Below are 23,525 nucleotides of genomic sequence, written 5' to 3' on the forward strand. Positions count from 1 at the left end.
GAGATACTGGCCCAGATCGCATGTCACAATATGCCAGGTTCTGGAAAATCCTGGCTTATCATAACTGAGCAAGCATGCTGGTACACACTGCCTGATCACCCTTGCTTGGCTCCTCTGACCAGTGGGTGTTTTTTTTTATCATGGTCTGCTTGTTCGGCCACTCGCTTACAGGAGGAGCCAGGTCCAAGCTATCAGGCAGTGTGCATCCCAATAAACTAGGGTTCCTCTAACTTATTTTGACATGCACACTGACCCACTGTTTCTAAACAAACATCTAACAACTTAGTCTTAACTCTTCCCCTTGGGGAAGGGGCAGTGAGAACAGTGTGCACATGTCAAGACCAAACCAGACTGAGAGTTCTCCTCAGAACCTAATGAGAGAACAGGCTCTAACTTCTCATAGACTTGCTTTTCTCGTGAGAGCTCAGACCTGTCTCTTTAGCGAACTGAATTTAACAGAAAAGAATCCATGAAAAGCATGACCTGGCATACAGTAATTTTCAGAAACATTCTTGTGTACCAAGATAGGATTGTTGTTTTGAGTTCTTTTACAGAGCTCAGAAGAATGTACACCTCCTTTCCCTTAAATTAACTTGTGAGAGTTAATATTTAGAAGTTCAAATACTCTTGGACACCCTGTATGGGTATTGCTGAAGTGGCATCATGGGTTTGGCATGTCTTTCCTATTACAACTTTATACTTATATAAAGTATATAAATTAAGTTGTGATACAATTATAGAAGTCTACCACTATATATTTGGTCTAGGACCCAAGTGCTTTTGTACCTATATGGAATCTCTCTGGATTTTCTGTTGGACCAGAGTGCACTGTGCATAATTATTTATAGAATTTGCTGCCAGAGGATGTGATGATGGCTAGTAGCTTAGACAGCTTTAAAAGGGAACTAAACAAATTCATGGAAATTGTCTAACAATGGCTACTAGCCATGAGATTTGTATGTAATCTCTAGGTTCAGAGGCAGTATGCCACTGAATCTGAAGGCCTGAGGAACAATAACTGGCGAGGGCTATTGCCTTCATGCATGGGCGGTGTCAAGGAGCCACCTAGACATGGGTCCCAAATCTTTTTTGAACAGTGCCCTGGATCTGCTAAGGATTCACTCCCTTATTAGACTAATAAGGAGTGGTAGCATGAAGACACCAACCTTTTAAACTAGAGGAGAGACTGCCACCTTTCCTTCCTCAGTCTGGTCATTATTTTCATTAAGTCCAGAGTCCAAAATTGCCTAACAGCACCACTGTCACTCGGCTTTCTCAGAGCGTTCCTGACTCTGCAGAGCTGCCCAGCCAATGTACAAAGATGTACAAAGTTGCTGGAAGTTTTAGATGTACAAAGTTGCTGGAAACACAATTTATATTCTATATTGCTGCTCTGCCTCGATGCTCAATATGAGAAGCAAAGAAGAGAAAAGTTGGATATACAAGTACATGTGTAGGGACCATCCTCAAAAGTGCCAGCTACAGCCTACGTATTTCAACATGGTATGGGTTTACACATCTATTTTTCTTCCCGACAGAAAGTAAATTCGAAAGAATAAGACATAAGGAAGATTTGTGATAATTGCCCCAATGAAACACCAATATCCACATGGACATCAATCCTTGCAGATTACAGTGGCCTCCATAATGGAAATCAAAAGAAAATGCTTTTTTTAAGAAAAAAAAATCAGTAAACAGTGCACACTTTTAACATTCTGTGCCATCTGTTCCAACTAAAAACCCCATTAGAGAAACCACAGAAGATACAGCCATGAAAAGCCACTAAAAAAGAGCCAAAATCGAGTAGAGTGCAGTCCTGGAAGCTAGCACAATTATATACCTGCAATTATAGCAAGTGGCCAGAATCACCATAATCACTAGTAAGGAATTACGACTTCATAGGCACACTGAAATAAAAACCACATTGACACTTCATTGTAAGCACATTCTTGAAACCAATTTGATGGAGGTTAGAAAGGTACTACAAGCACACATGCCACAGCAAATGCCACACAGCTGTTTCTTGATCACAGTAACTTGCGATGACTTTTCTGTATCAGGGGACACTTTACTGCTAGAATTTCATAGGACATTAATTTTAATCTGGGTTGAGATTCTGCTGTGGCTGACAAGAGCAGGCAGGAAATACATTGTTAAAAAAAAATACTGTTCCAGTCACACGTACTCCTTCCCTTTTATGCTCTTTACAGATTTTTAAAAATCCTACATGTTGTTAGCACCCAAGCATATATGGATGTTATATTACACATGTCTGGGACTTGGCTTTCTGAAATTGGTTTCTCAGTACATAAGACATTCGTGGACCAGGTGGAAATATTATAATTGTTGAAATATTATATAACAAGTGAGTCTGTTACTAGCAAGCTAGTGAACTTCAATTACCATGCATTGTACACATATCTCTGGGTGTACAATAAGGAATGTGTTAAAAAGAGAATGCCTCTAACTCTCAGTAACTTGTTCTTCAGGTTCAGATCTTTATCAGATAATCAAGTTACTCAATAATGTACTCTTGTTAACTGACCTCTTTTGCCCAAGGTTATAATTTTTCATGCATTCCAGGATATTTATTTCCATTGTTAGTTGATTACAACAGAATTATTGCCCATTCTTTCTTCCCACCAAGTTTCCCACGGTGTCCCAAGGCATGCAGTGAAAAATGTGAAAGTGCACATGGACACCCAGTTATTGTGGGCATTTTCTCTATTTCACATTACTTCTGATTATGCTTAATTGCTAGGTATATAAGGTGCCACTACATTGCAATAGTACATCAGAACGTGACAGCTTCTGATACAGTCACTGCTTTCTTGCTTTAACTCTTGCCTATTAACAATATTACTTCACTTTTTCATATCTATCTATCTATCTATCTATCCCTGAACATTGCCTGTGTCCAATAATAGGCTGGATGAGAGTGAACAGACTGAATTTAAACCCAGGCAAGATTGAGGTGTTGTTGGTCAATAGAAAGCCTGACTCAGGGACTCAATTTCAACCTGTTCTGGAAGGGGCTGTGCTCCCACTGAAGGATCAGGTCTTTAGCTTGGGAGTGATCCTTGATCCTACACTGTCCCTGGATCTTCAGGTGGTGGCAGTAGCAAGGAGTGCATTTTCACAATTATGCTTGGAGCATCTCTACACCAGCCTAAAATCCCACTTTTAGAACACGGCTTTCTGCTTCTGTTTTAAATGCAGGATCACAACAGACTCCCTTTACACATGCTTCCTTTTCCTCCTCCTTCTCCCCCTTATCTGAGTCTTCCATATGTTTCATTGATCTCGCTCCTCTTCTTGCAGCTTTTCCTTTTTCGTGGGGGGAACTCAAGTGAAACACAAGTGGGGTAATTTGATACCTCATTATCTCCTATCTATTTAAAAAATGGAATAAAGGTCATTTAGTGCCGGAGACGCCCTGGAGGTTCACAGCGTCATCTGAAGGGCCCGCAAACTTCCATGAGTGAGCAATCTCAATAGCAGGGTAAAAGCTCCATGTGAAGAAGACTTTGGTGCTCCAGCTGCAACCTTTCCTGAATCAGTTTGACTTAGCAACAGTTATTCATGCCATGGTTACATCACATTTAGACTCTTGTAATGCACTCCTTGTGGGGCTATCCCTGTCTGAAAGCTTCAATTGCTGCAAAATCTGGAAGTTAGGCTGCTAAGGCTGTTCCTGATACTGGTGCACGGTATCAGGATCATATTACACCTGTCCTGAAAAACCTACACCGGTTGTCACTTGCTTTCTGGGCTCAATTCAGAGTGTTGGTCTTAACCTTTAAAGCCCTAAATGGTTTAGGACCTGGCTATCTAAGGCACTGACTGTATCACTATGAACCTGCCCAAGTATTAAGATCTGCAGGAGAGGCCCAAAGGGAACCATTACATGCAGAGGCATGTGTGTCAGATATACATGAAGGGCTTCCTTCTCTGTGGTCCCCAAACTATGGAATGCATTCCCCCCAAAAATATAATTTGCCTCCACTCTCTTGGCCTTTAGAAAGGGTGTGAAGACATTTTTTTCAATTTAGCCTTTTAAAATGTGTATTTTTAATGCTTTCTTGATTTTACTGTTTCTAATGTTCTTGTTTTTATTGTTGCAGGGTTTTCTTGTTTTTAATTGTTATACACCACCTTTATCCAACTATATTTAGAGCCAATATATCTTGCCATTTACAGCAACATTCCCCAACTTGGTGCCCTCCAGATGTGTTGGACTACAACTCCCATCCTCCTTGGCCAGCATGGCCATTATTTCTGGGCATTATGAGAATCATAGTCAGACACAACTGGAAAGCAAGAGATTGGGGGAGGTTGCTCTACAGGATAACGTTAATGAGGGGCAAGTCCTAGCATTGTTTTCACTTAAGAAATATTTAATAATACATATGATTTATGTACCACATTTCAAGTGTTCTAAGTGTTTCATACACATATTTCATAACGCCTTAAAACAATATAAGGCAGCCAGTATAATCATCCCATACTGGGGAGGGGACAGAAGAAATCATGGCTTGCCTATGGCCATCTTGTAAATAAGATCTGAATTAGGAATTTCCTAGGTAATACTCTTAACCACTACACCAGTAAACCCACATTTTGGAGCTTTTTAACCAAGTTCTAATACAGATTTCAAATTTTCTGGGGTAGTGTACAAGCTGCCATGAAACATAGAAAACTGCTGTCACAGACCTAAAGATAAAGCCTTACCATTCTTTATAAAACGACGGCCAATTACAAATGTGGGTGCTCTGTCACAAACATTCTTTCATATTTTGCTGGGCATCACAGCCTGCTTTTGCACCGATTCTATTTATCACAGACCACTTAACACAGAAAGCCTCTCTCAACAGTATCCAATGGATTACATTTACAAATAACGGACCCTTCTAACAATGTTATACACTTCATTTAGTGGTGGTATACAGAAATAAAGTGTAGATGCCTATCTGCACCAAAGAAGAGCAAAGCTGAAAGGAAGACACTAATAAAGTGCTTGCTCCACATTGATACAACACAGCTGCAAAAATCTGGCTTTGTTAAATGGTGAATTTTTTGTTACATTTTTCTGCAAAAATATCAGTGCCTACTATATATTATCTGAACAGGCGAAAGTTATCTTTTTTCAGTGGAGGAGATAGATCAGATGCTGTCCTTGTCAAACAGACATAGCTTAACACCTTTTAAAGTCTGTTGAGCTGATTCTGCCTAGGTAGCAGAACTGTAATTAAAACTATCACCACTTTGCCAAGGTGCAAACAGCAGCATCTAACACACACACGTGTGCGCGCGCGTGCACCCTACCTACCTCATGAAGACACAGAGGACAGCCTATACACTGCATAAATTTTGAGTAAACATTTGTATTGACTTTTAGACAGATTTCTTTCTTTCCTTCGTTCATGTCACAAAATGTTATAGTTCTTTCTATTCCAGACATGTCTCTCTTGCAACCAGCTCCAAAGAAAATTCCTTGATGTACAAACCAATGGCAAAACAAATTTGGTTCCAAGTGTTCCTGAAAACTATCTTCTTGGTGCATAGAGAAGATAGCTTTCAGAAACAAGCAAGTTACCAAAGATTTCTTTCCCAAGTATAATGCAATCCAAACATCCTCCACCTATATACGTAAGTAAATCTATAATACAAAATTTGCTTTCAGTTACATCCCTAAAAAGTATTGGCCCAAACTGGGGTTGTTCCAGAGACCTACAGCAATTTGAATAACAGCCTGATCTATCTATGTATGCTGTTGTTGTTGTTCAGTCGTTCAGTCGTGTCTGACTCTTCGTGACCCCATGGACCAGAGCATGCCAGGCCTTCCTGTCCTGCGCTCTCTCCCGGAGTGTGCTCAAGTTCATATTCATTGCATCGGTGATGCTATCTAGCCATCTCATCCTCTGTCGCCCCTTCTCCTTTTGCCTTCAGTCTTTCCCAGCATCAGGGTCTTTTCCAGGGAGTTTTCTCTTCACAATAGTTGGCCAAAATATTTGAGCTTCAGCTTCAGTATCTGTCCTTCCAATGAGCACTCAGGGTTGATTTCCTTTAGGATGGACTGATTTGACCTCCTTGCAGTCCAGGGGACTCGTAAGAGTCTTCTCCAGCACCACAGTTCGAAAGCATTAATGCTTCGGCGCTCAGCCTTCCTTATAGTCCAGCTCTCACAGCCATACATTACTACTGGGAAAACCATAGCTTTGATTAGACGGGCCTTTGTCGGCAAGGTGATGTCTCTGCTTCTTACTATGCTGTCTAGGTTTGCCATAGCTTTCCTCCGAAGGAGCAAGCGTCTTTTAATTTCATGGCTACAGTCACCGTCTGCGGTGATCTTGGAGCCCAAGAAAGTAAGATCTGTCACTGCTTCCATTTCTTCCCCTTCTATATACCAGGAAGTGATGGGGCCAGATGCCATGATCTTCGTTTTTTTAATGTTGAGTTTCAAACCAGCTTTTGCACTCTCCTCTTTCACCCTCAACAAGAGGCTCTTTAGATCCCCTTCGCTTTCTGCCATTAGGGTGGTATCGTCTGCATATCGGAGGTTGTTGATAATTCTCCCGGCAATCTTAATTCCAGCCTGTGATTCATCCAACCCGGCATTTCTCATGATGTACTCTGCATATAAGTTAAATAAGCAGGGTGACAATATGCAGCCTTGTTGTACTCCTTTCCCAATTTTGAACCACTCGGTTGTTCCATGTCTGGTTCTTACTGTTGCTTCTTGACCCTCGTACAGGTTTCTTAGGAGACAGGTAAGGTGGTCTGGTACTCCCATCACTTTAAGAATTTGCCACAGTTTGCTGTGATCCACACAATCAAAGGCTTTAGCGTAGTCAATGAAGCAGAAATAGACGTTTTTCTGGAATTCTCTTGCTTTCTCCATGATCCAGCGAACGTTGGCGATTTGATCTCGAGTTCCTCTGCCTCTTCGAAACCCAGCTTGTACTTCCGGTAGTTCTCAGTTCGCATACTGCTGAAGCCTAGCTTGTAGGATTTTGATATTGTCCCTGATAGCTATGATAGTGCGGTCACTGAACTTGAGCCAGACATCCTCGAGAGTGAAGTCAAGTGGGCCTTAGGAAGCATTAGTAACAACAAAGCTAGCGGAGATGACAGTATTCCAGCTGAACTATTTAAAATCCTAAAAGATGATGCTGTTAAAGTGCTGCATTCAATATGCCAACAAATTTGGAACACTCAACAATGGCCGCAAGACTGGAAAAGGTCAGTTTACATTCCAGTTCCAAAGAAGGGCAACGCCAAAGAGTGTTCAAACTACCATACAATTGCGCTCATTTCACATGCCAGCAAGGTGATGCTCAAAATCCTACAAGCTAGGCTTCAGCAGTATGCAAACCGTGAACTATCTATGTATACTCTGATATAAATCCCACGAATTTCAGTGGGGCTTACTTCCAAGTATGTATGCATCGGATAGCAGCCTGAATACTGCTAATTCATAAGGATTGGTGTTGCAAAGCAGTTAGGGACATATGCTGTGAGTTAAGATGCCCCCAATTTAAATTTCAATTCATCGTTAGGCAAGCTAGCCTCTCTTAATCTCAGTAATTCATCTGTAACAAGGGAATACTACTACTACTACTGACCTACTTTACACAATTGTTGGAGTAAAATATGAAGGAGTATATGTGAAATGCTGGGGGAAAAGACTATATAAAACTGTGTTCCAAGTCTTTGGTTTGAATCTAAAGATACTTCGTGCAAGATGAAAAGCACTCATACAAGGCAGCCCTTCAAATTCTGCCAGTTCCCTATCCTACTATAGCTGCCAGCCCCATCCCAAATGGTTCCAGAGGATTCCTTGACTCTCAGGAGTCGTGGGGGGGGGGGTGTGAGAAGGCAGGAAAGCCCTGTTGCATGAGCAGAGTTCCATTCACACTTCTCTGTATAAGAGCCACCCCCTACCTCACTGCCAAACACTTGTCGCCCATATCCAGAATCCTGGAAGGAAGGGGAAGGTGCAATTTGCAAGAGAAACATATCTGAAATAGAAAGAACCATAACATTTTCTGAAGTGAAGAGCAAGAGATATAGAAAACAGGACCAGATTACAGAGGTCCAGATAAAAGTGATTTCACTATATATATAATTTCCAATCTAGCAGTTTTACAAGAAGACAATATTTAAACCATTCAGCACATTCAAAGGAATAAACACAACTAGACCATGACACTAAATGGCTTTTCCATATCATTGACCTGAAACATATGGCGACCTTCTGTGCTCCAGCACACATGCCTGTAAATGTCTATTTATTCCCCCTTTGGATTGCCAGCCACAATCCACTTGGTTGACAAAGTGTCATGTGATCCAAATTGTCCTCCACTATTATAGCCTGTCTTATGGACTTGAACTATTGACTAGGATCAAGTGACACACTGCAGATATATTAAAGCAAAACTGTGCTGAAGCAAATGTAAACAGAAATACTCTGTATTCTGGCCTCCCCCACTCAAGGAACTCTTCCACCCAAGGAAATCCTATGCATGTTCAAACAGAAAAGAGTCCTGCAACCCCCAGCATGCCCCAGCCAGCATAGATTGCATCCTTAAACACTCTGCATGAGACACGGAGGCACAACTCAATATTCTTCAGCAAAGATTGTTAGTCTCCACGTAGTACAAAACATGAACTGTTCATATAGGAGAAGTGACATAAAAAAAAAAAATTAAACTCTTAAAAATCCACTCAACATGCAACAACCCCAGACAGAAAATACAAGCTATATAGCAAAGACTTTCAATTATTCCAACCACCATATCCTAGTAAAAGTCTAGGATGCACTTGTTGTGAAAGATGGATGGATTTGTTTCCAGGTGTCGTCCAGAAGTCAGCAAATGGAAGTAGGACCACTTTGTTACGGTCGTTTCCCATTCATCCAGGATCCCGATTAGAGTTCTGAATTCAAGAAGGAGGTCAATGGCAAATAACTTGTTCCTAGTTCTTGGGTGGGGGAGGCCTGATGTTTGGGCTAGTCACCATCTCCCAATGTTCCCAGTGGTCAAGGGCAAATGGCCAGATTCTGAACCAATTCTTGTTTTATGGCCACCATGCAGAAACTGCCATAAAAAACTTCCTCATAGAGACAGCTCCAGACCCCCATGCTATGACTGCCCTGTGGGGCCATTGCAACACAGAAGCTCTTCTAGAGGCTTCCATTTGGGAGCCATATCCTAATCCACAGTACCACATCTTTGCTTCATATAGAAGTTCAGACAACTCCAATTTTATTTCACAGTAGAGCTGTATAAACTATTAAAGACAGGAGTGAGACGTTTGTTCAGCTCTCTAGTTGAGTGTCTGCAGAGAGACACTCAGTATACCTGCTTAGCCCTGCTTCAGTCTCTGGTCTGGCTTATTTTATAGAGGAGACTGATACATTCATATACATACCCCTCACCCCTGCAATGGAGATTTTCATTTCCTGTTGTCTTTGTTACCTCCAGCTGGCTCAACTTTTCTTGTTTGCCTGGTAAGTTCAAGGTTGCCAGGCATTTGGGTCTTACCTGGCCCTCAAGTTATCGGGGAGGGCAGACTGGAGCCATTACACTTGTCTGGAACAATTACCTCTCTGAATATGTACTGGATGATAAAATGGACTGCTCACAATTTTTTTTTTTAAAGACCCACCCTAGAAAATTCAAAACTCACAACACATCAGTTGGGATACTTCCCAAATTTATTGGAAAATGACAACAAAATGAATGACCAAACACAGATGTTATTATGCAAGCATACACAACTGAGATCTTTACGGAGTCCTCCCTCATCAGCTCAGATTTTTTTTTTTTAAAGCTTTGCATAGATATTTTTATATTTTAAAAAACAAATACATGACTTGGGGTCACAGATGAGAGAGACACTGACTACAGTTAAATTATTGCAATTCCATTAAAAATTTTAATGTTAGGCTGCAATCCTGAACCTAAACAGGAGTGTCATTAAAATTAAGTAACCAGAAACAGGATTATACCCCTTATATTAAAAAAAAAACCCATTTTGCTGATATCCAGAAAATATTAGATACAATATTAATGTTGCATAAAATTAGATTTAAAAGACAGAACATAATCTAAATAAGTTAATTCAGTTTCCCCTGGAGAATTATAATTATTTACCATTTATTTTTCCCTGAATTGTTGTCCCTCTTCACAGTTATTCTCATACATGTGAGGTTATTACTAAGTGCAGGAACCCACACTCCATGGACATAAAGGCAGATATCTATTCTTTTCATTTCCTTGTTATGATCATATTTCTGCACACACGTTTCTTGACACAAAGTTGTGTCAAGAGTAATGGATCTGCAGTGAATGACCCTCAGAACATGCCACTAACATTCTTCATGCTTTTACAAGACCGTTTTACCTTTTAACAGCTGTGCAGAAAAGGGAATTTTGACAAGTGCCTCTTTTTTGTAGTAAGATGAGAAAAGCTAGACGTGATGAAATTTCCCCTTCTATACAACTATTAATGGCACAGGAGCCTTGTCCTCCTTTGCCACCTGTACATACTTTTCACTTGAAGTAAATTTCAATAATTTTATCTAATTATTCAGTAACTAAATAAGAACATATTTTGTGACTTGAAGCTTTTTTTTTTAACATACACGCCCAGCTATGCTAGAGCTTTCAGACACCTTTAGAGAGTCAGGATACGGCTCGTGTGCAACCCTTTTCTCAATGAATTACTAGAAGTGGCCCATGCCTGGAAAGTTAACTCCCTATTTTGCTGGGCTAACACTTAGCACTTTTAGAGTGTTCAAAGAGTATCAGATACAGTCTCGGTAATCCTTAAAACCCTCTCATAAAGCAGGCCCCCATGTTGGAAAGGGGTAGTGGACTAAAACTAAGCAATTAGCAGATTGCCTAAAACCACCTAATGTGTTCAAACCAGAGGTTAGTTCTGAACGGGGCCCCTCCTGGTTAGCAGCTCAGTTTGTCACTGTGCTGCACTAACTCTCTGCAATCAGTAATTTCCTACAGCAGGTAAGTTAAGCACAAGCATCCATTCCTGCATAACCAACTAGTTTGGGGAAGACACAAACAGGCTAGCAGTGTATCAATGCAAAAAGCTTGTTCTAGTCCTGATTCCTCCAGATGTCCCTTCCTAGCTTTTCTACTACATTATTAACTCTTTGGTAGTATAAGGGACTAGTAATATATGGGCAAAAAATAGTTCTGAAATTCAGTCCCTTCCCCCACTGCTTTTTGCCTCCCATTGCCCCATTCAAGTCACCAGACCATAATGCTACAGAAGCTACAACTGGCAGAATTCCTCTGTTGGCCTCTAGACTTAGCAACCATATGACCCCTTAGCTCCCTCATCCACATACCCACCTTGCCTTCCTTGCTACCGGTAACACACAATTCTTCCTGTCTCTAGGCCCCTTTGTGTAGTTATTGCCTCTTTGGCACCTAATTTTTTCAGCTCCATATCTCCACCACCTGTTGCTTCACTTGTCCTAATTTTTTTTAACGACGTGTCTCTTGAACAGCACTCCCATCCTTCCTCTCATAGCACACAGCTACTCCTGAACTTGTGAAGTTTCCTCAGAGCTGGCTACCCAATTAGCTCCTTCTTGCCTTGATTTCCTGTTGCCTCTGTCCTTTGCCTCATTCACCACCGACCTTCCTTCAGCTTCCACTTCCTCACTCCTCTGTCTACGCTAAAGCCTTACTTCAGCCTGCTTGCCCCTAAGCTACCTGTCCTCTAGCCTCCCTACACCTGTAGACTCTTCCCAGTCCTCTGTTAGCCCCTAATCAAACTGACAGTTTTTCCTTCCCTCACAGAAGATGGACTGTGCCATTTAGTTTTCAGAACAAATGAACATTCAATGCTATCACATTGGCTCAGCCGACCAGAGTCAAAGAGCCTTCACTCCTACAAGCACAATATAATACAGATATGCTAATAAAACAGGAGCCTCCGAAACAGGCGTTAGGAATCCTATTTTATCAGTTTTAAATTGCTCCAGTAGGTGCTGATATCTTGTGGTGAGCCCCTTATTCGCAGTAGCTCACTATGCAGTGTGGGCACTTTTCTCTACGTCACAGTGAACTGCTTATGTACATCTGCAGTGGCACAGAGAACAGCACCTCATACATATGGTAAACTGTTGTACAAAAATGGTCATCATGTGACAGACACCGTGTGGAAGCAATCTGAAGTGGCTTCCATAATATGTAAATCAGCACCACACCTGTAAAAGTTCCTTGGAGAAAGACAGGACAAAACCCAAATAAAAACTATTAGTATTCAAGATTCTTAAATTGAACAACCATTTGTATTATTCAACAGTAAATAAGCATGAAGTACCTACTTTCTGTTCCCAAAGCTGATTGACAGGCAGCAGTAATCTATGGAATCCCAATACACTTCAACACTTCTCACACTACTGTTGTTAAAGCACAAATGACCTGCCTCATATTCACAGTGTCTTCTACGCCACATAACTGATGTTACTGAGATGTCATCTACAAAATGGATTGGTTTAAATCATTGAGAAAACATGGCTGATTTAAGTAAAATTTCCAGCTTTCTAATTCATATATTTTCTAAACAAGCATGCATACTAATAGGTTGCTATAACAAATAAACCATATATGTTTGCAGCTAAATAGAGCCATTATACTACTCGAGAACGTAATCCAAAATCTTTGGCTTTGCAGCCCACATGTCTTACCACACTACAGTTTATATCTGCTTAGGGAAGTACTTGTCAAACTAAGAATTCATATTTGGCTCTCTGTATATAAGGACACTAAGCCAGATCACTTAGTAGAGGACAGAGGATGCAATGCTAAAGACACTTACTAAGGAGTATGTCCCACTTAACTTAATGGGATTTACCTTTCAACAGACAGACACAGCACTGTAAGTACCCAGAATTTTCCAGAAGCAAGGGCTGGGAGTTACTGGGCAGAACAATGTTTCTCAATGACATGGGAATTATCCATACTGTTCTTTGATGTCTAAATCAGGGAAGCCTGCCAGCCTCTGCCTAATTTCATGCTGGTGGAGGAAAACCCAGGGGAAGATAAGGAGGGTAGGAGCGAAAAACCAAGGGAGGGAGCCAAAACCGACAGAGCCATGGAAAGAGGTGTGGGGAGCCCTCTGCAAATGATAACTTCAGACCTCTGACAACAGCAATCTGTCCCTCCCACAACAGCTTTCTGGGTGAGGGTAGAAGGGAAGAAAGGGGTGTTGGAGAGGGGGAGAGGAGGACCACTTTTAGCAATGGCCCCATCCACTGCCAGTATGCAGCCCCCAACAGTTTACCCCTGAAGGAATGCAGCCCTTGACCAAAAAAAGGTTCCCCATCAGTGGTCTAAATACTCATCATTTGCACAGTAATAAATACTAATGGCTAGGTTCACACAAAACAACCCATGGTCAAGGCTGAGTGTGGGTAGAGTGTGGATTGTCATTGAACTATGGGTGGTTGTTGAAAAGTGGGTGGTTGTGTTGTGTGAAGCATTCTACAGTTCACAACCCAACAACAAACATGAGTTCTCTTTGTGGGTTGTTTGTGGGTAACAAACCATGGTTAGCATGGCTGGGTTCACACAACACAACAACCCACGGTTCAATGACAACCAGCTCAACCCATAATCAACCTTGGTAGGTTTATTGGCTGGTTTATCATGATTTATTGCAATGGGAACACGCAGCAGTAAGCCTCAGGCTTGCATGCTTTCCCTCCCCTCTCTTCTCCTCTGGCATGGCTGTAAAGAGATCTGAAGTGTTTGCTTCCATTTTTAATTAAACACAATTTACTATGATGGTCAAACCCTAAACTGTGGGTGATCATAGCTGCAGTTTATTGAAACAAGTCAGCTTCATAACTCAAGGTTTGAGGTTGGCTTGTTCCAAACTCCTCCTCCATGGCAATGCAGGTACTCCCACAATTTCATAAGTCATCTCCCTCTCAATGCCATGCTCTGGGGAAAGGGTCCTTCCGCAGAGTGAGGCATGGTGGGCAAGATGGCAACAGAGAGCATATGCACCACCACTGCTTTGCTGTAACAGCAGCAGATACAGTTTAAAGTTTGCTAAACTTTAAGTGCTTTAAAATACTGTAAAATATTCCTTCCTAATTATGTTACAGAACCCAGCTAAAACACAAAGATTTTATATTCTAGCTGACTTTTCTGCAACCTAAGAACTGATAAATTTATTTTCCCCACTAATGGAGAAAGGACTCTGGAAAAACTGCAGTAAAATAGTACTTATCCCTTTTACTCTTGAACAAATTATATCCTGCATTCACTCTTACTATAAATAAAGTATGTACATCTGGTCAACTACACAGTGCAGTAACAGTTCTTTCCTTATAACAGAAGGTATTTCTAAGATTGTAAGGCCAAAGTTTATTTTGATTTATAAAACAACCTAGTACCGATTCAAAATTATTAAAATCCAACTTTCAAAATCTTTTGTTTTCTTGACATAAAGAAGGTCACATTAGTCCACCAGTAGATAGTCTAAGCAACGATCCAGTATAAGACATTCAAGTAGACACATGCTGCATTACTCAGCAAGGACAACATGAATGCATATGTTTCTTGTGTTTTGTCTTCATAGTAACAAGGACTATAAACAGATCTCACACATGTGAAAATACAGTAATCTAAAAATCTTTTAGGGCTGTTTTTTGCATTGTTGCCACACAGTTTGGATTAATGTGAATATTAGGAAAGCATTCATTTCAAATTTGCTTTTTTTGGCCAAGTTACTTTTGGTCATTTATACTAATTATGGAAATGGGAACATTTATGGCACTTTAATCAGACTTGGGATTTTCATAAGTCAGACGTCTAACCAATAGTTGAGGTGGTTACATCCAGTCCATATTCACTTTACCCTACGTTTGGCCTTCCTACCTCATCACTTTCTTAACTACTGTCTCTTACATTATGCCCTCCCCCCGCCCAACTCTCCAAACTCACTAACACACAACACACATTCTCTCTTGCTGTGAAGATCTGTAATTTGTTCACCAGCCCTTCTTTTTCACTGGACTCCCATTGCGCCCTAAACACTTTCCTAGGGGTGCCACCAATTAAAGGAATCTAAGCATATCAATTAAAGCTCATACGATTTGGTTAATTTTGTATACATTTGCACATGAATAAAACAATTTTAAAGGAAAAAAGCTATACTTTGTTTTTTTATATAATGCATGCATATGTCACAACAGATGAGAGCGGGTGCTTCTTCTAAAGATAGTGTCTCCCGTCTGATTAAACAAAGGCAACTTTTTGGTCGATCAAAAGATTCTTAAAGCTCAATCCTATGCATGTTTAGCTGGGGCATGCTGGGAGCTGTGGGGCTTTTTTCTGTCTAACCATGCATAGGATCACACCCTTAATTGACCAACTTGTAGTCTTCCTATTTACCTTCTTACCTTCAGTGCCCACCTTGTATTGGGTCCCTTTTCCTCAGCTCAGTTGCACTTCTGTCCCCCTTCACACTGACATCCTGTCCCTGACCTTCACAGTATCCCTGACCTTTGCCTTGACATCCTGTCCCTGAGTTTTCATACCTTCAGACTGTGTTTAAAGTTCATAGTTCTCAGCCTCCTTGCATCCCTCACATCCCTGCTTCAGTTGCCAAATACTGCAGCCAACAGCACATGCAGTTCCTCCTGGTCTTAGGTCATCATGAGGTCTTTCTTAAACAACCGGTGGTTTGCTTCCAATAATTAAGCTGCACTGCTTTATCAGCAGTCTAACAACATGCCTTCCCACCCAACAGAAACGAAAAAGAACACAAAGAAATAACGTACAGCTGACATAGCCAGTGTGCTGTAGCTTGAGTGATGGGCTTAAGTGTGGGAAACCCAGATTTAAATCCACATTTAGCAATGAAGCTCATTGGGCATCCTTGTGCAACCCACAATCTCCCAGTTTAACCTACTTTACAGGGCTATTCATTGGTGCAGCTAAGCAATTTTAGATCTTGGGCATATTGGTCTTACAGGAGACCTCTTTGGATGACCACATGTATGACTTCAGTCGTGATTCACACATTTCTCTTCCCACCACACAAACATAGAATCATAAAATAGTAGGGTTGGAAGGGGCCTACAAGGCCATCGAGTCCAACCCCCTGCTAAATGCAGGAATCCAAGTCAGAGCATCCCTGACAGATGGCTATCCAGCCTCGTCTTGAATGCCTCCAGTGTGGGAGAGCCTACCACCTCCCTAGGTAATTGGTTCCATTGTCATATTTCTCTAACAGTCAGGAAGTTTTTCCTGATGTTCAGCCGGAATCTGGCTTCCTGTCACTTGAGCCTATTATTCTATGTCCTGCATTCTGGGATGATCGAGAAGAGATCCTGGCCTTCCTCTCTGCGACAACCTTTCAAGTACTTGAAGAGCGCTATCATATCTCCCCTCACTCTTCTCTTCTCAAGGCTAAACATGCCCAGTTCTTTCAGTCTCTCTTCATAGGGCTTTGTTTCCAGTCCTCTGATCATCTTTGTTGCCCTCCTCTGAACCCTCTCCAGTTTGTCTGCATCCTTCTTAAAGTGTGATGCCCAGAACTGGACACAGTACTCCAGATGAGGCCTAACCAGTGCTGAGTAGAGGGGAACTAGTGCTTCCTGGGATTTGGAAGCTATGCTTCTATTAATGCAGCCCAAAATGGCATTTGCCTTTTTTGCAGCCACATCACATTGTTGGCTCATATTCAGCTTGTGATGGACAACAATTCCAAGATCCTTCTTGCTTGTCGTGTTGTTGAGCCACGTATTCCCCATCTTGTAACTGTGCATTTGGTTTCTTTTTCCTAGGTGCAGAACTTGGCATTTATCCCTATTAAATGTCATTCTGTTGTTTTCTGCCCAGCACTCCAGTCTATCAAGATCACTTTGAATTTTGTTTCTGTCTTCCAAAGTATTAGCTATCCCACCCAATTTTGTGTCACCTGCAAATTTGATCAGCATTCCCTGCACCTCCTCCTCCAAGTCATTAATAAAAATGTTGAAGACCACTGGGCCCAGGACTGAGCCCTGCGGTACCCCACTCGTTACCTCTCCCCAGTTTGAGAAGGTCTCATTGATAAGCACTCTTTGAGTCCAATTCTGTAGCCAACTGTGGATCCACCGGATCGTAGTTTCATCTAGCCCACTACAAATACACCATCCCATGCTTTATAACTGCTTCTACACTCCTGATACGTTAGAGCAAAAAAGCAAACCAAAGACAGTTTGCCAGCCCTGATATCAAAAAGAAATACTCTGAGCATGTGCAGTTTCGCATAGAACTCACTTAGATCATGGTGCCATCATGACTACAAAAATAAAATGATGTTTGTTTCTGCTGCCCTAATGCTAAACGCATTTATTTGGGAATGAGAACCATTTTGTTGTAGAAATAGATTATATCTTTTAAAGTATAAGTCATAAATTGAACATTTATAACCTTGTACATGCCCACCCTGATGGTAAAAACTTTTTTTTTTTTAATAATAACAAAAGGGTGCTGCGGAGACGAGGGTCAGCTCTGGTGGCCCCAGCATGCCCATGCCAGCCCAGGTACTGATGCAGGGTCTGTTTGCTACTGCCCCATCAGCTGCACCTCTAGGTGGTCTTTGGGGAGGAGGGGCTGCCAGGCCCTGGACTTTGGTCCAGCCCCAGCTGCACCACTGGGATTATTATGAAACTCAAGTGCTATTCTGAAGTACTTGGAAGAAGAATGTAATGGATGGATACAGAGGCTTCTTTTTTTAGCAAGTAGGAAGAGATAGCTGGTTCCACCCACGCCTCTTTATTATAAGCAATAGTAATGTGCAGGGCCATATTTGCATAGGCCACTGCAGTTCCTGTGTCCCATACATTAGCATGCCTGTAAGGATGCTACACAAGCAGGTGGCCCTGTACAACCTTTGGCACACCCATATAGACCCTTTATACAAGGGCAGAGCAGAAGCCAGCAGCACAACTGGTACAGTGGTCAGGTTCAAGCACCATGGGATAATTTGTACCAATGATTGGAATATGTTATATCCAATCAATTCCTCACAGAACAGGTTGCACAGGAGTGGGGTTGGGGGATCTTGGAATGTTTAAAGTATTTTTTTACTACGATTTGTTTCTCAATAGTGTATGTGTGCTTAGGAGAGCTCATTATTATAAAGTTTAAAACTCCTGTACTAGCAAAAACACTCATTCTGTTTTGCAATGTATATGATCTTCGCCCTCCCCATTAACCTTTTTTATTTCATCAAATCAGTCAAGATAAAATTTGTAATCTTGTGGATCGTATCAACATGGTTTCATGCAGATGAAACTAAGCCAACCCAGGCTTTATAGCATTAAAATAAAACTGCACAGGAAATACCAAAACTGTACATCGAATATTCCTGTCATCTTTCAGACAGAACCCCTTATCACAGAAACCGTAGAGCAAATATCTACCTTCCTATGTTTCAGCTTTCATGCAGACATACCTATCATCTATAATAAACCATTTTAAAACAATTAAAATTAAAAACAGAACTCAAAAAACACATTTACAGTTTCAAGGTTATGACTGATTCACAGTATATGATGACGCTACCCAGATGAGTAAAGAACTTTAAATACGAAAGTAATATCACTTTTACTGTCAATACAAGAATACTTCCAATTCCACATTTTCATGCATCTGAATACAACAACGCAATCAAAATTTCACCAGAGTAAAACATTTGACAACTGATCCATTTTGCCTTTACTGTACTTAAGGAAGAATTTTCATCACTATTATCATCATTAAAATTACAGACGGAAATCAAATATACACTATGACCAGGATTTTACCAATGTCAAAGTCCCATGGATTTTAACAGTATGAACTTTTTGTGGACAGGCAAACCTTGGAGAAAGTGTAATCCTAGACATGTCTACCCAGCTATGTAGCCTTATTTAGATAACATAATAAGGGTAACAATGTACCAGATCTTGCAAACTTTTACACAGCATTTGTTTGTTTACCTTAAAATGGAAACAAACATGGATATCAATTGCAAGCAACTTACGGCACAATCCTATGCATTTTTAGATAGAAAAAGTCCTACAACAAAAGTCCTATGAAAGTCCGACATGCCAGCTGGGGCATGCTGGGAGTTACTGGACTTTTTTCTGGCTAAAAATGCCTTAAGATTTCACCCTTAATGTACCTCCATCACACTAAATCTGAGGTCTTAAAAACTTTTAGGGTGCAATCCTATGCATGTTTTAGACAGAAAAAGTCCTACAACCCCCAGCATTCCCCAGCTTGGGAAATGCTTGGAATTATATAACTTTTTTCTGTCTAAACATGCATAGGGTTATGCACTTACCTGCAAATCCATTGTAATCAAGTAAAAATGTTAAGCCACAACATAGATTTATTAATTTGGTAAAGAAAAAGACACCAATCAATTATTCTCAGTAGACATAACATCTATAAGCACATATGCAACTACCAAATTCTAATAGCAACAGGATTTTTGTCAGTTTAATTCGTATGTCAGGTTTTCATTGCCAGATAAAGATTTCGGGGGGGGGGGGAATCAAATGGATCAATTACACCCCTTCCGGCCCCAAACTCTACAGCCTGTAGAACAGTTGACGGTTTAAAAAAAATGCATTATAGGTTAATAAAAACCATAGCAGTGACATAAGTCTTATGTTTGTATTAAAAAGAGAAATATACAATTTCAAAGAAGCCGAAACAAGATTCCTGTGGCATGTGAGAACAGTGGAGGTCTTTCCTGTTTACCACAAATACACAAATCCTGCAATTAGGCCTCTGTTACAGGATCGATACTAAACAGTTTTGCAAATTTTCCTTAGAGCTATAGTAGACAGAAGGGCTACCATCTCCTCTATACTTCATATCTCTTCCAGGCAGAAAGTAAAAATATTTATTGTATCTCAGAAACATTGCAAGTAGGGAATCATGTTTAGGAGGGCCTTCAGAAGCCTGAAACGTACATATATGTTTACCTGAAGAATAAACCTGGAGTACTGAGGCCACCCTAAGACTGGGATTTCCCCTTCAAATGTTAATTTCCCATCATTAGGTAGGTAATACATTTCTAAGAGGAAACTGCAAGAACCGGCTATATTCCTTCCTTCCTCCTCCGGTTCCCCCAAGGACGATATCAAGCAACACTTTAGGACTCTCTCCTCAACCTCTCTCCCACCAACCCCCCCACCCGTCACATTTCGATGTAGATGTTTAAGGGCAGATCATGCCGAGCAAGCATGGATGTGCGTGTTACATAACCATATACAAACATCCATATGCACACCTATTATATAAGAAATACGTTTCTCTACAATGAAATGGGAGCGCGGCGGCGGGGGGAGGGGGCAGAGAGAGAGAGACAGAGAGGGGAGAAACAGATTCGTTCGAAACCCCTGAAGGGAGCCACTGTGCAGAAGAGGGGAGAGAGGGAGATCATCACATCTGCTTTCGCAGCAGCAGCAGCAGCAGCAGCAGGCAGAGCCCCTTGTTAACCCCCTTCCTGTGGCTTTTACACGTCATGGAACATTCCCGGAACGGGCCAACGTTCCACCCACTTCAGGGAACAGACATAAAGGCGCAACGCAGAGCGATATCCTTCTCCTTACCCTGCCCGCCCTCCTCCTCCTCCTCCTCCCCCCCCTCTTCCCCCCGTGCACATTCATTCTCCCCTCCCGCGCAGCTGCCGCCAGCACGAGTTTCTTCCTCAGCCCCCGCGAGGGGCTCCCACATGCCACCTCCGCCCCACCAGCCGCAAGACGGAACGAGGCCGGTTCAGGCGGCTGCCAAGTCACCCTGAGCCCTCGGAGCCAGTGACTGAAATTCCTGCCGACAGCAACCCCCCGCCGCCCTTCAACGCAGCCCCTCCGCAGGGCGGCCGGGCCTGCGCGCGTCCGTGTGTGTGCGTGCGTGAGCGAGCGAGCGAGCGGGTCTGCCCTCCCCTTCACCTCCACGCTAGCTACCTTGAAATGGGCAGAGCCGTGCCTCAGCCGAGCAGCGCCAGCAGCGGCCGCCGTGTCGCGTCTCCTTCTCGGCGCTCTCTCGCCTCTTCCTCCGCCTCCTCAGCTGCTCATTAGTAACCATGCACATACTTCTTCCCCACAGGAGGAGATTACGCAAGGCAGCCTGCTCCTAATCTGCATACACTTACATGCTGGGTATTCCCCACATTCCCTAGCAGTAGGCCACTACGTTCCCCTTTGCGCGCGCGCGCGCGCACACACACACACGAGAAAAGATTGGGGGGGGGTTCTGCTGGTGGGGGTGGGGGAAGGGGAAGGGAGGCGGGTCCTAACTCAGGTTGCCAGATCTGAACTTCTCCACACAAAGCCAAAAAGACACACGCTGGAATCCGAGGTGGCGTCTCTTTCTTTCCACAGCGTGGTACAGAGCTCGGAGGTGTCTCTCTGCAAGAGGGGCTTCCATCAGTCAACAGACGCTGCACGTCCGAAAATACAGAAACGTCCCCCTGTCGGAGGGAAGGAGGGGGGTTGAGACAAGCTCTGTTCTCAGCACACAAGCGAAAGCGGGCTGATTCGCTTAAGAAAGCCGTATATTCCTCCTTCCCTCGCACATACGCACACTTTTGAGTGGTCCAGCGGGAGGGGGGACTAGTACCACTACAAACACACATACGCCACTCATCACTGGCCACTCCCTTTTCACACACACACACACGGCAAACCTCAACCTCTCCCAAGTATTGCCCCGAAATGCACCAAGTGGTCGCATGTTAGCAAACGCGTCTTTCTAAACACAGACACGCGAGCCAGCAAGCACTTGCTTTCCTCTCACCGAAGGAAGGGCCATCAACTCCTGAAACAGCCTCTTCCCGCTCCAGTCAGAGTAAATCCAGTCATCATCAACAAGCCCACCTCAAAGGTCTGTCAGCCGTTTCCACCCCCACCCGCAATCGGGAGGGGGAATACAGGGAAAGGAGGGAGGGGGAGGCAGCGGTCTTTGCAGCAGACGCTCACCTGGGAGTCAACGAGAAGGAAAGCCCTCTGCTCTAACTAGCGCCGTGGTTGTTGTTGACTGGAGCGCGTGAGATTTCTTGTCGCTCCCTTACTATGCCCGGGTCTGTCGCGTGAGGTGCCTTGCAGGGTTGCTTTATATAGCGACCGATAAAGATATTCCAACAGCCAAAGGGCGTCTGATTCGTGTGTTTCTGTTCAGATCGATCATTCCTCTTGCTTAGCGCTTTCGTTTGTTCCCCTTCTCTCTCTCTCCTCGTTAACTCGCTTACAAAACAAAACAAAAATCTGTACACACATACATACATACATATAGATAGATAGATAGATAGATTCTCTCTCTCTCTCTCTCTCGAAGGACAGGCCCGAGAAGCCGCAGTTGCCGAGCGTGCGTGTGTATGCTTTTCCTCCCTTCTGGATGATAGGAGCCTCCGATCTGCAGACAGACTGGGTTATTCCTGGCACCACTTCCCAGAACAGAAGTTGCAAGGGGAGAGCGAGCGAGGGGAGAGCTCAGCCAGTGATGTCATCGGATCCCCCAGCGCGTCCGAGGGAGGGGAGCAGGCTGACCTGAAGATCCAGTTCTGGAGAGCCGCGGAGGGCTCGTGTGCGCGCGTTTGACAGACGGAGCGTGTATGAGAGGTGCACCGTGCAAGGCGGGGAGAGGAAGGGGGCGGCGCTTCGCCGAGAGTCCCTCTCGTCCGTCAGGGGAGATCTCGCTTCCTCTTCCCTCCCCCTCCGAAGGGAACTCCCCGGAGGGCCGGTCTCAACTTGCCATGCAAAAGTTGTGCGTCTTCCCTGCTTGAGAATTTCCTTTAAGGATGTGGGTGGGATCCTCTTTCCCGCTGCCCCTTTTCTCCTCCTCCCCTTTTGTTTCTTTCCTTCCCCGTTCTCCGCTACCCTCGCCGGGCCAAGGTCACATTATCTGTCGGAAGAAGAACGAAATCAAGGGCGGGCGGGCGGCAGACCCGCGCTGACTGCATTCCTGCGGCATTTTTAAAGCTCGTTTTTTGAGGCTTCTTCCAGCCTTTAGCGTCAACCTCTGATTTTACGACTCGCCTATATTCTGCGCTCTGTTTGCCCTTCCTCAAGTGGGAAGGTGCAGTACGGGGGGGGGGGGGGGTGTCACATTTCTCTTAGCATGTGATAACATAAAATATAATCTGACATCTTTTGAGCACTTCTATTTCGGGATCCGGTGTGCATGTCCAGACGGAAATCTATTCTGCTAGCGGGCTTTCTGCTTTCTTTGGGCTTGGTTATTATGAACAGTTTTCATTTGGGTGTCTTCGAATCTGACAAATCAATTCAGCAATAACTGAGAAATGCAATCGCGGGGAGGGGGGTTTAAAAAAAAAAATAACGTTTAAAACATTTTCCCGTGATTCGCTGTTCGACAGAAATTGTCCGGTTGACGTTGGTTGAGGAAGCGTGTAAGATTGCACGCGTATGATGAACTCGTTACCAGCAGAGCTCATGGGGCTGTTAGGCAGCCAGTCAAAACAGGATGATC

At 43.0% G+C, this 23,525-nt stretch overlaps 1 protein-coding gene across 12 annotated transcripts in view; it reads right to left on the reverse strand.

The window, feature by feature from the left end:
• Window positions 1-22,667, reverse strand: part of HIVEP2 (HIVEP zinc finger 2) — a 169,786-nt gene extending 147,119 nt beyond the window's left edge. For 5 of the 12 annotated variants that reach the window (XM_084827723.1, XM_084827721.1, XM_084827719.1 and 2 more), the window contains exon 1: window positions 21,002-22,667. The gene's annotated coding sequence lies outside the window, so the exon portion shown is untranslated. The remainder of the gene's footprint in view (window positions 1-21,001) is intronic. The other 7 variants (XM_084827726.1, XM_084827730.1, XM_084827720.1 and 4 more) reach the window with 6 other exon arrangements.
• Between the last annotated feature and the right edge of the window lie 858 nt (window positions 22,668-23,525).

Source organism: Heloderma suspectum, chromosome 1 (assembly GCF_057233095.1).
Source record: "Heloderma suspectum isolate Gila_16-S chromosome 1, 16-S_ref, whole genome shotgun sequence".
Classification (NCBI taxonomy): domain Eukaryota; kingdom Metazoa; phylum Chordata; class Lepidosauria; order Squamata; family Helodermatidae; genus Heloderma; species Heloderma suspectum.